A 15,212-nucleotide genomic window follows, 5' to 3' on the forward strand; every position below is an offset into this window, starting at 1 on the left:
TTGTTTTTGTTTTTGTTTTTTTTTTGCCTTCTAAGGCAAAAAAAACACTCTTGAGCATGCTAACCCTCATTTGTGGCCGTCATTGCTTTCGTCTGATTTGGAGGGCAGCCCTTGCCTTGGTCACGAGGGTTGAGCCCTCGCCAAATTTGATGAAAGTGACCCTCGCTGGCCACAGGTGAGGGTTGGTATAGGCAAGGGCCATGACACCCTTGCCGGCCCTCATCTGTGGCTAGTCGCTGGCCACAGGCCAATGAGAGAGAAAGAAAGTAAAAGAAAAAAAAAAGGACAAAGAAACGGTGAAGAAGAGAGAGAGAAATGAAAGGGAGAGAGAGGGGATTTAGGTTTCTTGAAAATTGGGCCCGTGAGCGACACGTAGAATGGACTTATGCATTGTTGAGGTGGCTACTTCAGCTACATTCAATATTTTCTCAACATGCATGGGCATGAGTTTGCACAAACATGTCCACTTGGTGGGATCTCTCTCAATCACCTAGATAGGAATTCTTATTACATTCAAATAAAGGATAGACAAAGACAAAATACATGCAATACTTGCGTAAGGTTGTGCTTCTCTATACATAGTACAAGTCTAGATATGTGCCATATTGCCATGCACGAGGTTGAACTTAAAAGATGTTTCTATTTTTCAAGAGTTTTATCAATGAATGCTCTTAAAGCTAGGTTAAAAAAAATTACAAAAAAATTGTTGAGGCACTTTCAAAATTCAAAACGTGCATCCTATGAAAAAACTAAAGGGTCCTAATAAATAAGAGAAGGATTGTGTATCTATGATTGGTCTATACAAACAAAGTTACTATTAAAGTATCTCTTGAATTTGAGCCATTTACGGAACTCAATCCCACTGGATAAATGTTCAAGTTTCAGCACAAGATATGCACGGGTTACTTCTCTTAATTAAGAGAAAGCCATTACAAGACAAAGAATGGGCTCAAGGGAGCACCAAGTGAAAAGGAGAAAAAAGAAGAAGAAGAAGAAGAAGGAGAACCTTATGTCTACTCTCTTTCTATGTAGAAGGGATGACTAGTGTCTGGTCTGGGCCAATCCCACCTAGGAATCAAGAACTGTTGTTGGGATCGGATTGGATTGGAAGGATTGGTTTCCAATTTATGGGACAGGGACCGGATTGAGCGTCCATCGATCACTTGGCAATTCTACCTCCAAGTTTCAACATTTTGAAGATTAATCTTTCCCTCGAAAATGGCACATAATCGACGAGGTAAATCTTTCCCCCAAAAATTACTAAACTTGTCGCTATTTTTAAGAATTTTTTTTTAAAACAATATAGCCGGTCAAGTTCCCTCCAACACTGGGAATCAAACCGAAAATCACTTGTTTCATTTTTATGAAATCGAGAACTGGACCAACGCACTCATGAACCACTCGGAATCGGCCGCTTTGGGCAGTTCCTAGTTCAGTTGGTCCTAAATGCTCACCCCTAATATATAGCCGCACAATAATAGTTTTGTGGCCGATTCGGATAGTTTCTAGTTCGGTTGGTCCAATATGCTGACCCTAATATATAGCTGCACAATGATATTCTTGTGGATTCCTATAAAAGAGGACAAGGAGCCGCTGGTGGGTTTCTTTCGTGCATGAGAAGGTGAGGGTTCCTTAAGAGTTGCGCTGCACAATGGCTCTCCTTCCTTTGGACGCTACACAAAAGAAAATCCTAAAGCCGAGGAGGAATGCTTCGTGTGGTGGCATGATGAGAAAGTTCCAAACACATGGATTTTATGTTGTGAGTTTTAAGCTATCAAAATGGGTTGTTTATTTGTAAATACTTTGAATTTTAGGTTATGAGTTTTAAGCTATCAAAATGGGTTGTTTATTTGCAAATACTTGGGATTTGGATTTAATGTAGGTGTAAGAAATACTCAGGCGTATGAATGATTGTAACCTGAATTTTTTTATTATTAGTGGATTATTTGCCGCCAACTTTCACCATAGATGTAGATATTGATATTGGACTGAATCATGTAAATTTTGGCGTCCTTATTATTCATTGTTTGTTTTGTCTAGTAATTTTCAAGTTGACATAAACTGCAAGATCTTGATTGATTTCTCGTGTATATATTACAATAGTTACCACCGAAGTGATTGGCCTAATGGGAAAAAGGGTTATTTGTCTTCCAAGAAATCCTAAGTTTGATGATGTCATAAACAAATCTCGAAATAACTTGTACTAAGTTGTCAAGCTGTTGCATGATTTGTATGGAGAGACTTCTAGCTATTAGTATCTTGGTGGGACTATAGTAACGAGCTTACTTACCTCAAATGTTTATATCACGGGTGGTGTAAAGTAGTTTTGGCTTAAACCAAATTTTCTATAACAAAAGAGAGACGATTATGGTAATACCCAAAGGGGGTCACTAGCATTAGCCAAATGTTCCCATTCTTTTTATAATCATATAAAAAAGAAAAAAAGTTATAATCACCTTACTTGGACAAAGGAAAATCATTAAGGATGCATTTGGTAATTATTTTATTTTGGAAATAATATATGTTCTGAAATATTTTTTTTAATTCTATTTTATGGACAAGTTTTGAGCATTTAAACGCGTTTGATAATTATATATAATATATATTTTTGAAATAGAAAAAGAATAGGGATGCATTTGGTATGATTCTCAAATTTTTGTTTAATGACCAACTAGAGATGGAAGAAAAAGAAGAAAAGAAAAGAAGAAAAGGAAAAGAAAAGAAAATGCCTTGGTTTTAGAATTGTTTTTACAAATAAAAAAAAAAAGTAACTTTTTTCTCCTTCTTATTTATGTCCCAAAAAATATTCCCTACATATCAATTTGTTCTAAAAATAGAAAAAATTAGTTGATGTCACCAAATGAATTTATGTTATTTTTTGTTTTGGAGAACAAAAGAGTAGAAATAGTCAATAATTGACTGATTATTAATTGTGGCCTAAATGTGAGCCTTGATTGGCTTGTTTTTACACTTTCACTGACAAATTAGCGTGATACATATTCTCCTTTTTTTGTTAACACAAAATTTCACCTTAATTGCTTTAACCTATGGCCTATGAGTTCATGAGTACCCTGCGCTTAATTTAAGAATCAAATATGGATATGAGCTAAAACTTTTGTATATGATATTTTTTGGCAAGTTGTTCAATGATTTGAAAATCTTTGCTAATATAAATATATGGAACACATCTGACCCTAGAGGGAAATCAATATTGTCACATTGCCAAGTGCAAAATAAGACCTGTTGTATGTATATCTTAGGGTGAGCTTGAAAGGAAACAATCTATTAAGGCATACCGCAAAATAAGCATCATGGATAGGAAGAATTGCACGTACCGATATTTTTCGTAAAATCAACAATCAGATCGATAATTACGAGAAACTGAAACTAGGCTGATTTTCATAACTCCTTCAATACGGTTTTTGTTTTTACCTTGTACTGCTTTAGTCAGGGAAGTTCTGCGCGTCTTTTCATCCACTGCTTTGGACAAACATCCAAGTACAGGTACGATTGCTATAATAAGGGCAGTTGAGATAGAGAGAGAGAGAGAGAGAGAGAGAGAGAGAGAGGAGAGATTGAATAATAGTAGCTGGGGAGTAGAGACGGCATATAATGCCATTTCCTTTTCTATCATCCTCATAAATGTTTGATCAATGACCGGCTGCCCTCGCTTGTCCTTGCTCATAAATCGTCGGGGGAGCCCATGAAAATTGTGATTTGCTCTGTTGGGGGCTAGTTGTTGTGCTGGGATGACGGGTCTATTTGGTCTGTCCCGTTTGAACACCATGAAGTTCATGTGCGAAGCATTCGATTGATTTAAAGACGGGTACTGTGAAGTTCGTGTGCGAAGTGTTCAAATTCATTGAATCCGGGACATAAAGACATCGCTTGCTTTCTCAGCCTCGCTCTTCAGGTGGACATTGATGGGCTACGTTGAATCATTGCCCCTGGCCTTGGAGGAGGAGGAGGAGGAAGTTAAGTCATGGCGAATTGGTACAAGTGATCTTATGGCAAAATAACATACCACCTGTTTATCCGAAATTTAATCTACCACCAAAACTCTTTTTCAAAAGTCGTTAGGCTTTTGGTGAGAGGAAACGGATTCTATGGCAATTCCATATAAGAAATATTCAGGCGAACAAGAAATAAATATAAATATTTACTTCAACTTCGGATCAAATTGCAAATACAAACTATGCTAGAATTCAATCAATAACAATACTTGAAAATGTAACAATTTTCACATCAACACACGTGCACGAACTCTGTCAAAATTTAATTGACGACAAAGCTTGAGAACATATATAGATGTATTGTCGGAATTTAATTGATGGCACGATACCCATGATAGAGATGCACGCAAAAATTGAATTGACGATCAAGTATCAGGATAAAGAAATGCGTTGAAATTTAATCGATGACAATAATTGAAAAGTTATAACTAATGAAAAATAAAGTGCAATAAAGTAAATATAAAATTACATTTTGTCGATTATGTCCCCTTCTAGTTGATGAAACTTGGTATATGAGCATTCTATTATAACTTTTTGGGAGCAATTTCTTTTGAAATTTCAGTCTCATGTTTCCATGTCGGCAAGTCTTCTTCAAAACTCCTTCGAAATAGTCCTCAACCCACATCGGCAAGTCTTCTTCGAAGGTCCTTCGAAATAGTCCTCTACTTCTCCAGTGGTTTGACTATTCTCCAAGTTTACACGTGCTCTTGTAGCCGTTCTTCAGATTAAGCCTTTATGCAGTACACCAGCCTCAATTTTCCACGTTCATTTCCCATTGTAACAGTTCTCCATGATCTCCACTAGTAGGTGTACATGCCAGAACTTTGACGCAATCCTTTTAATCAATCACCTTGCTCCTTAGTTAACATGCTCATCGACAACTTTGTTAAAATAATTTGCGATCTTTTGTCACTTGTCGATATGTGCCAACATGCACACCCAAGTCATCAACAACATATGATATTGACCAATCTCCGACCCATTCAATTGGTTTCCTCCATGGATGACCAAACATACTCGGATGTTATATTCTCCACTCTTTTCCCTTTTCATTGCTACTTTTGATAGTTGCATATGAGGTTGTCAAACCTACTTTTGTTGTTTCCGAACGGTCATCACATATAGATAACAACTAAAAATTGGACATATTTGGGTGGAAACATCATCCAACTTGTTAATTTAATCTAGGCATCCTATCCATTGGAAGCCATTTCTTCAATTTGGTAGTGCGACAATATCCTCTTGATTCGTTAATGTTGCCTTAAATTAAGAAAAATGGATAGTAAGTGTTGACATCCGAATTTTTGTTGATATTTAAAAATCCATTTATTTTGCAAAAATATAAAAAATTATAAAAAGGTAAAAAGCAAAAAAAAAAAAAAAAATAGTAACAAAATTGAGTGGGCCAGTTTTTCCAGCCCATTCTCTTAACAAAATTTTCGGCCCTCTAGCCCCTCCCTCTATCGGCCCAGCTCCTAATATCCTCTTTAGGCCTAATCTCTATTTTTCTTTTTGCTTTCTTTTTTTAAAAACCCATGTTTAAGCCCGAGAAAGAAAAGAAAACAGGGCCCAACCCTCGTTCTCTTCTCTTTCCCTAGCATAGACTCGCGTCACTGAAAGAGGGGAGAGACAACAGTGACGTAGGCGACCAAGCAAAAGAGGCGTCCGTCCGTGAGCGAGGGTGAGGAGCCATCAGCAAGCGACGTGAGCGTACCCAGACCTTCTGGAGTAGGTGAGCTGGCTTATGGAAAAGAAAGCAAGGCCAGCGGAAAGAATAGAAAACTCAATTGTTGGAAAAGTGTCCAGAATAGATTTTAGGCTCCAAAAATTAGAAAATTTATTTATTTGATGGGAAAGTTTCAAGTTTTAGGTTAATGGAATTTATAATGAGCTTTTGTGTTTTATTAATTTATTTATTTATTTGCGTGATTTTGCAGTATTTTATTGCATTCGATAATGAGTATATAATCTGAAACCGTTAATCTAAACTTTTATTTTATAACTAAAACTTTTATTTTGTTAATATTTTATATTTTTTGATTGTATATAAATAAGTTATGGTCAATGAGCAAGTACTAATTATAATTTACCGTAATTGTTTAATTAATTGTATGAGTAGAACTTGGATAAATCTTGAAATCAAGCTTGAAATGTGTGGAAGGTGGTAGGTTTCAGGTTTCAAGATATGTAGAGCAAGTTTTGTAAAAAAATAAGGAACTTATTCCAATGAATATGTTTCCAGTTTTAAGTGAAATTTGTATGGAACTAGGAATGAGGAGCTGGGAGGTTGGCTAGGGGTGTTTTGCTAGAGAGAAGAAAGGAGCGAAAGAGGAGAGAAGAAGAACGCAGGAAAGGGAGAGCTCATTTGGAGACCCAACTTTTCTCTCTCTTGCTCGCGCAGAAAATGTCAACGCTGCCTTCGGCGAATCCTGCGGTTTCGTCATCCTCTCTACCGGTGAGCAACGCTGATGGTGTCCGTGTTGGGATTAACGGATTCCCAAAAACTGGATTCGACACTAAATCGAACCCCTAAAACGAATGCGGAAGACGAGCCCAGGAAAACAACACGTATCACCGATCCTAAAACACACCACGGATTTGAGCGTACCTTTTTAGCCACAGATTAAACACCGACGCCGATATGAGGAAGTGAATTTGGCCCTGTTCGATCCGATGACGCCAATTCGCCTTGAAGGGAAGAAAAACGTGCCTTGTGCTTTATTGTTTTCCTTTTGGGAGAGAGAGAGAGCGAGAGACGTACGTACTTTTTAATTCCAAAAAGATGCGTTCTCCCTTTCTCTCCTCCCTTTTATACGACCCTTCATCCACAGGCCCTATTCCTGTGGGCCGGGCTTTTAGGCTCAACATGGACGGACGGGCCTTAAGCCCATCAATAATAAAACCATCATCTCCCACTCGCACATGGTGGGCTGAACAAGATTCTCTTTACCTCTCTTCAACATTCATACCGGTGAATAATCCGTGCGACCAGCATACTTTGAGAGCTCGTTGTTATACATCTGTTAAGAATATATAGCAGCTCATAATGGGCATCACACTCTGAGTAGATTTAGTATGCAGCACCCTAGATCGATCAGTCACATTTATATCTTTCTTGATCTCTTTTAAGCAATGATATATATATATATATATATATATATATATATATATATATATATATATATATTGTATTCACAATTATGATTATCCCAAAGACAGTCATAATTGGTCACACGATAAACACAAAAACTTAGAATGTGATTCTCAATATTCTATCTTCCTCTTTCATTCAAACTCTCAATTTCAGTTTAGCTTGCTTTTCTAGAAATATCCCATTAGATCGAATCAACTAATGACAATTGGCAACATCCTAAGATAGCAAACACTAAATAGAAACCTTGAGAATAAGTAAAAGTCATGAGGGCACTAAAATTGAGGAACTCTTTTGCTCAAGAGTCTCACACGTCATAAAAGTTAAGATCAAACTTTTTGCCACTTTTATTGGTCGTCTCATGCATACGTAGTATGAAATACGTATTACGGTATTAACTCATTTCCCATGGAGCGTATGTCTATACTTTTAATACCGTACAGATGATAGTTCAGACATACCCAATGTCTAACTTGAGTTCACGTATCTACTCATTCACAAAATTCATCAGAACTCACATCTAGCATCATAGACAGATAAAGTAAAATATGTGGGTTATTTTACTTTCGGACATAATAAGTATTATATCATCATCTTAACACTCAGTTAAGGCGACAAATATATTTTAAGCTTGAGCTCTCGATTATCACCTAGATAATAAGCTTAAAAACAGTCTCATTTATCTACATTAATCCAAATCAAACATCATTTATCCGATGTTGCGATGGTTTTACAAGATCTAGTTCTTCTATATACTCTCAAGTGTTCATTCCTCGAGAGATACTTTGTTAATTAAAAAAAGAACCTAGTTTGTTACAAAATGAACAATCATATTGTAGTGCATTATCACAAAAGGGTGTATAATAATTAATTTTTTTTTCTCGTTAATCTTACTCTAGTTCTCAACTCATTTTGGACTTTTGTCTTGCCTCTTTACATGACGTGGAAGTCGAAATCTACATTTAAAACTAATCGTCCTTACCTCCAACCCTTTTGAGAAGATGAAGATTCTAACTCCCCACCTTCCCCTAAAGGTAGCTATTGGAGCAAGCCTTAATGGTTTAAACAATCTTTAAGAATGAGGAAAAGTAGTGTCATTCTCTTGAAAAATAAATTCTTGAAAGTATTTTTTGGTGTCATCCCATTTTCATTAAGACAAATATGTGCCCACAATAGAACAATGAGAGGTTTACCTGAAGTAATGAGTTGTTAGCATAACTTGTTTCTCCCATTCCTCCTTTCATGGGGAATTTTCGCGTGAATTCCATCTCTCTCTCTCTGAATATCTCTCTCTCAGAGTCTATTTGGCTTGCATTTGAATGCGTTTGAGGCTCTTCTATTTATAAAGAGTTTTGAAGTACTTCGTTTTAATGCATCGCATTTACTATAACTTGAGCCCAATTCAAGTGTGAAACATGCATGGAGAAAATATGGAATATCCAAATTGTAACCAACTCAGCAAAATATTAGTCCATCTATCTTGCGACACATATTGTACCTAAGCCCACAAGTCATAAACATTTAAAACTCTCGTGGGCCCATTCTCTCTCTACTCGCTTTCACTCCTCTGTTTTCATACACCTTCTCTCTCTCTCCTTCGTTCTTTCTCTCGTCTTCATTGTTGCTTTCTTTCTTTTTTTGTTTTTTGTTTTTTGCCTTCTAAGGCCATGGATGCCGCTCAATTGTAGTGACCGGCCATGGACGAATCACTCATGAGCATGCTAACGCTCATTCGTGGCCATCATCACTTTCGTCGGATCCAGCAAGGGCAACCCTTGCCTTGGTCACAAGGGTTGAGGCCTCGCCGAATTCGACGAAAGCAACCCTCACTGGCCATAGGCGAGGGCCACGATACCCTTATCGGCCCTCATTTGTGGCTAGTCGTTGGCCACAATCCAAAGAGAAAGAAAGAAACAAAGAAAAACAAAAACAAAGGACAAAGAAATGGTGAAGAAATTGTGAAGAAGAGAGAGAAACAAAGGGGAGAGAGAGGGGATTCAGGTTTCTTGAAAAGTGGGTCCGTAAGCGACATGTAGAATGGACTTGTGCATTGTTGAGGTGTCTACTTCAGTTGCACTCAATATTTTCTCAACATGCATGGGCATGAGTTTGCACGAACATGTCCACTTTGTGGGATCTCTTTCTGTCGTCTGGACATAAATTCCGATTACTTTCAAATAAAGGATAGAGAAAGACATACTACATGTGATACTTGTGTAGGGCTGTGCCTCTTTATACACAGTACAAGTCATGATACATGCCATATTGTCATGCGTGAGGTTGAACTTAAAAGATGTATCTATATTTCAAGAGTTTTATAAATAAGTGCTCTTAAAACTAGGTTAAAAAAATAAAAAATTACAAAATAAATTGTTGAGACACTATCAAAATTCAAAAACGTACATCCTATGAGAAAGCTAAAGGGTTTTAATAAATAAGAGAAGGATTGTGCATCTATGATTGGTTGACACAAACAAAGTTATTGTTAAAATATCTCTTGAATTTGAGCCATCTACGGAACCCAATCCTATTAGATAAATGTTCAAGTTTCGGCACAAGATATGCACAAGTTACTTCTCTTAATTAAGAGAAAGCCATTGCAAGACAAAGAATGGGCTCAAGGGAGAACCGGGTGAAAAGGAAAAATAAAGACAAAAAGAAGGAGAACCTTAGGTCTACTCTCTCTATATGGAGAAGGGATGACTAGTTTCCAGTCCAGTCCAATCCCACGTAGGAACCTGGAATTGGACTTGGGATTAGATCGGATTGGGAGAATTAGTTCCCAATTTCTAGGATAGGGGACCGGATTGAGCGTCCTATGGAATCGATCACTTGGCAATTCTACCTCCAAATTTCAACATTTTTAAGGTAAATCTTTTCCTTGAAAATGGCACATGATTGACAAGGTAAATCTTTCCCCCAAAAAATTACTAAACTTGTCACTATTTTTGAGAAATTAAAAAAAAAAAAAAAAGCAGGTCGAGTTCCCCCCAACACCAAGAATTGGACCAAAAATCACTTATTTCATTTTTATGGAATTGGGAATTGTACCGACGCTCTATGAACTGCCCATAACCGATTGGTTTGGGTAGTTCCTAGTTCAGTGGGTCCTAAATGCTCGCCCCTAATATGTAGCTGCACAATGATAGTCTTGTGGCTGGTTCGAGCGATTTCTAGTTTGATTGGTTTGATATGCTCACCCCTAATATATAGTCGCACGATGATAGTCGTGTGGGTTCCTATAGAAGAGGACAAGGAGCCACCGGTGGGTTTCTTTCATGCGTGATAGCTTGAGGGTTCCTTAAGAGTTGCGCTGCACAATGGCTCTCCTTCCTTTGGACGATGCACAAAAGAAAATCCTTAAGCCAAGTAGGAATGCTTCGTGTGGTGGCATGATGAGAAAGTTCCAAACACGTGGATTTTATGCCGTGAATTTTAAGTTATCAAAATGTATTGTTTATTTGTAAACACTTGGGATTTGGATTTAATTTAAGTGTAAGAAATACTTGAGCGTATGAATGATTGTAATTTGAATTTTCTGATTATTAGTGGATTATTTGCTATCAACTCTCTCGATAGATATTGATATTAGTATTGGATTGAATCATGTAAATTTTGGCGTCCCTTATCATTCGTTGTTTGTTTTGTCTAGTAATTTTCGCGTTGACATACTGCAAAATCTTGATTGATTCCCATGTATATATTACAATAGTACCACCAAAGTGATTGGCCTAATGGGGAAAGGGTTATTTTGTAACGACCTAGGCCCCACTGTATAATAGTGTCCGCTTTGGACACTGAGTCCTCATGACTTTAAAATGCGTTATACAGATTAAAAAGATCAAAGCATTTATAAACTAGCCCAAGACTCCCCCCTAAGCGATGTGGGATGGGAGACATGTCCTTGGTCTATCTGGGTCGTCACATTCTCCCCCTCTTAAGGCACATCATCCTTGTTGTGGCCCTCACATGCGGTCAGGAGTTGACTCTAATACCATTTGTAACGACCCGAGCCCTACTGTGTAATATAGTTCGCTTTGGACACTGAGTTCTCACGGCTTTAAAATGCGTTATACAGATTAAAGTGACCCCAAGCTTTATAAACTAGCCCATGACTCCCCCTTTAAGCGATGTGGGAATAAAGAGGACCCATTCTCCTTCCTTAGGCTGTCACACTAATATGTGATGACCTAGACAGGCCAAGGACATGTCTCCCGTCCCACATCGCTTAGGGGGAGAGTCATGAGCTAGTTTATAAAGGCTTGGGTCCCTTTAATCTATATAATGTGTTTTAAAGCCGTGAGTGACTTAGTGTTCAAAGCGGACAATATTATACAGCGAGGCCCGGGTCATTATAAATGGTATCAAAGCCGACTCTTGACCGTGTGTGAGGGCCACAGCGAGAACGCTTTACTCTTAAGGGGTGAAGAGTGTGATAACCCAATGAAGGAGAAGGGGTCCTCTCTAGTCCCATATCGCTTAGGGGGGAGTCCTAGGCTAGTTTATAAGACTTGTGGTCCCTTTAATCTATATAACACGTTTTAAAGTCATGAGGACTTAGTGTCCAAAGCGGACAATATTACACAGTAGGGCTCGGGTCGTTACAAATTGGCTTCCAAGAGATCCTAAGTTCGATTAGGTCTTAAACAAATCTTGAAATAACTTATACCACATTGTTAAGCTATCGCATGATTCATATGGAGAGACTCTAGCTATTAGTATCTTGGTGGGACTATAGTAATGAGCTCACTTACCTCAAATCTTTATATCACAGGTGATGTAAAGTAGTTGTGGCTTAAATCAAATTTTCTATAATGAAAGAGGAACGATTACGGTAATACCCAAAGGGGGTCACTAGCATTAGTCACATGTTCCCATTCTTTTTATAATCAAATAAAAGCAAATAAAGTTATAATCACCTTACCAAGACGAAGGAAAATCACTAAGGATGCATTTGGTAATTATTTTATTTTTGAAAATAATATTTATTTAGATATAATTTTTTCTAATTCTATTTTCTGGATAAGTTTTTAAGCATTTGAATGCGTTTGATAATTACACAAAATTTCTATTGTCGTAATAGAAAAAGAGTAGGAATGCATTTGGTATGACTTTCAAATCTTTTGTTAATGACCAACCAGAGATGGAAGAAGAAGAAGAAAAGAAAAAGAAGAAAGAAAGAAAGAAAGAAAATGTCTTGGTTTTAAAATTATTTTTGGAAACAAAAACTAACTTATTTTTATTTCTTATTTCTATTTCAAATATATTGCCTAACCATTAATCTATTCTAAAAAATAGAAAAATTAGCTGATATCACCAAATTGATTAATGTTCTTTTTTTTTTTTTTAGTAACCCGGGAACCCGCGCACCGTACGAACACGGACAGCCCGAAAGGCCCGAGGTAATAGTGGATAAACCCTGGGGGCAACATGTGCTAGCCACCACACACGTGCCACCGGGTAAGTCACCCTGCGATGTTCAGGAATCGAACTCCTCCCCTTGCGTTAGGGAGAGAAGCTCACTGCCAGCAGCGCCACCCAGGTGGGTGGTGATTAATGTTCCTTTTTGTTCTTGAGAACAAAATAGTAGAGATGATGGCCTAAATGTGGGCCTTGATTGGCTTGGTTTTTACACTTTCACTCACAAATTATGCATGCTACGTATTCTCCTTTCTTTGTCAAGACGAAATTTCACCTTAATTGCTTTAACCTAGGGCCTATGAGTTCATGAGTACCCTATGCTTATTTTAAGAATCAAATAATGACATGGGCTAAAACTTTTGTATATGATAATGTTTTTGCAAGTTGTTCAATGATTCGAAAATCTTTGCTATATGGAACTCATCTAATAACCCTAGATGAAAATCAATACAGTCACCTTGTCAAGTGCAAAATAAGACATGTTGTATGTAAATTTTAGGGCGAGCTTGAAAGAAAACAATCTATTAAGGTATACCGGAAAATAAACGTCATGGATAGGAAGAATTGCACGTATCAATTCAACTTTATTTTAAAACCAACAATCAGATCGATAATTAAAGAATCTGAAAATGGACTGATTTTTATAGTTCCTTCGATTCGATTTTTGATTTTGCCTTCAACTTGTGCTCTTATCCGTCACCGACCCTCATGTACGATTGCTTTTATTAGGGAGTGCTCCACGTCTTTTCATTCACTGCCAAATGTACGATTGATTTAATGAGGGAAGTTGGGAGAGAGAGACAGAGAGGGCAGAGAGTGAATAATAATTAGCTGGGGTAGCAGAGACGGCATACAATGCCACTTGCTTTTCTTTCATCCTCAAAATATGTTTGATCAGTGACCGGCTGCCCTCGCTTGTCTTTGCCCATAAATAGTTGGGGGAGCCCATGAAAATTGTGATTTGCTCTGTTGGGGGCTAGTTGTTGAGCTGTGATGACGTGTCCATTTGGTCTGTCCCGTTTGAGCACCATGAAGTTCACTTGCGAATTATTCAAATTGATTTAAAGACAGGTACCGTGAAGTTCGTGTGCGAAGTGTTCAAATTCATTGAATCCGGGACTTAAAGACATCGCTTGCTTTCTCGGCCTCGCCCTTTGGGTGGATATTGATGGGCTACGTTGAATCATGGCCCCTGGCCTTGGAAAAGGAGGAAGTCGAGTCATGGCGAATTGGTACAAGCGATCTACGGCAAAATAACATACCACCTGTTTATTTGGAATTTAATCTACCACCAAAACTCTTTTTCAAAAGTCATTATTTGCCTTTTAATGATAGGAAACGGGTTCGATGGCACTCCATATAGAAAATATTTAGGCGAACAAGAATAAATATAAATATATATTTCGAACTTCGGATCAAATTGTATGTACAAACTGTGCTAGGATTCAATCAACACAAGACTTGAAAATATAACCATTTTCACATTAACACACGTGCACGAATTATGTTTGAATTTAATCGATGAGAAAGTTTGAGAACGTACATAAATGTAATGACGGAATTTAATCGACGGCGCGACATTTATTATAGAGATGCACGCAAAAATTGAATCGACGATCAAGTATCGGGATAAAGATACGCATTGAAATATGATCGACGACAAGAATTGAAAAGTTATAACTAAGGAAAAATAAAGTGTAGGAAAGTAAATATAATAAAAGATTACATTTTGATTGTCGATTATGCCCCCTTCTAATTGATGAAACTTGTTATATGAGCATTCTATTATAACTTTTTGGGAGCAATTTCTTTTGAAATTTCAGTCTCATGTCCCCGTCTCGGCAAGTCCTCAACCCACATCGGCGAGTCTTCTTCGAAGCTCCTTTGAAATAGTCCTCCATTTCTCCAATGGTTTGACTATTCTCCAAGTTTACAAGTGCTCTTGTAACCGTTCTTCAGATTAAGCCTTGATGCAGTACACCGGCCTCAATTTTCCACGTTCACTTCCCATCATAACAGTTCTCCATGATCTCCACTAGTAGGTGTACACGCCAGAGTCTTGACGCAATCCTTTTAATCAATCACCTTGCTCCTTAATTAACATGCTCATTGACAACTTCGTTAAAAAAATTTCACAATCATTTGCCACTTGTCGATATGTGCTAGCATTTACACCCAAGTAATCAACAATATGTAATATCGACCAATCTTCAATCCATTCAAGCAGTTTCCTCTACAAATGACCAAACATGCTAGTATATTCTTCACTATTTTCCCTTTTCTTCGCTACTTTTGATGGTTGCATATGAGATTGTCAAGTCCACTTTTATTACTTCCGAACGGTGATCGCATGTAGATAATAACTAAAAATTGGACTTTTTTGAATGCAAACATATGCCCCCTTTAAAAGAATGAATGATTTGTCAATATTTGATTTTTTTTTTTAAATTAGGAAATCAAGAGTCATCATGTGCCTCCTTATCATCGCCATAATTAATACCACTAGAGTTAACTTAAATGAGATTAAGCGAATTGCCTCTACTGATAGGCATAACCTTTAAAAAAATGCAAGATTATTAGGACTTGCCTGCACTCGAATTAAATGACTTGATGTTCCTAGCCTGTTC

Source organism: Eucalyptus grandis, chromosome 8 (assembly GCF_016545825.1).
Source record: "Eucalyptus grandis isolate ANBG69807.140 chromosome 8, ASM1654582v1, whole genome shotgun sequence".
NCBI lineage: Eukaryota > Viridiplantae > Streptophyta > Magnoliopsida > Myrtales > Myrtaceae > Eucalyptus > Eucalyptus grandis.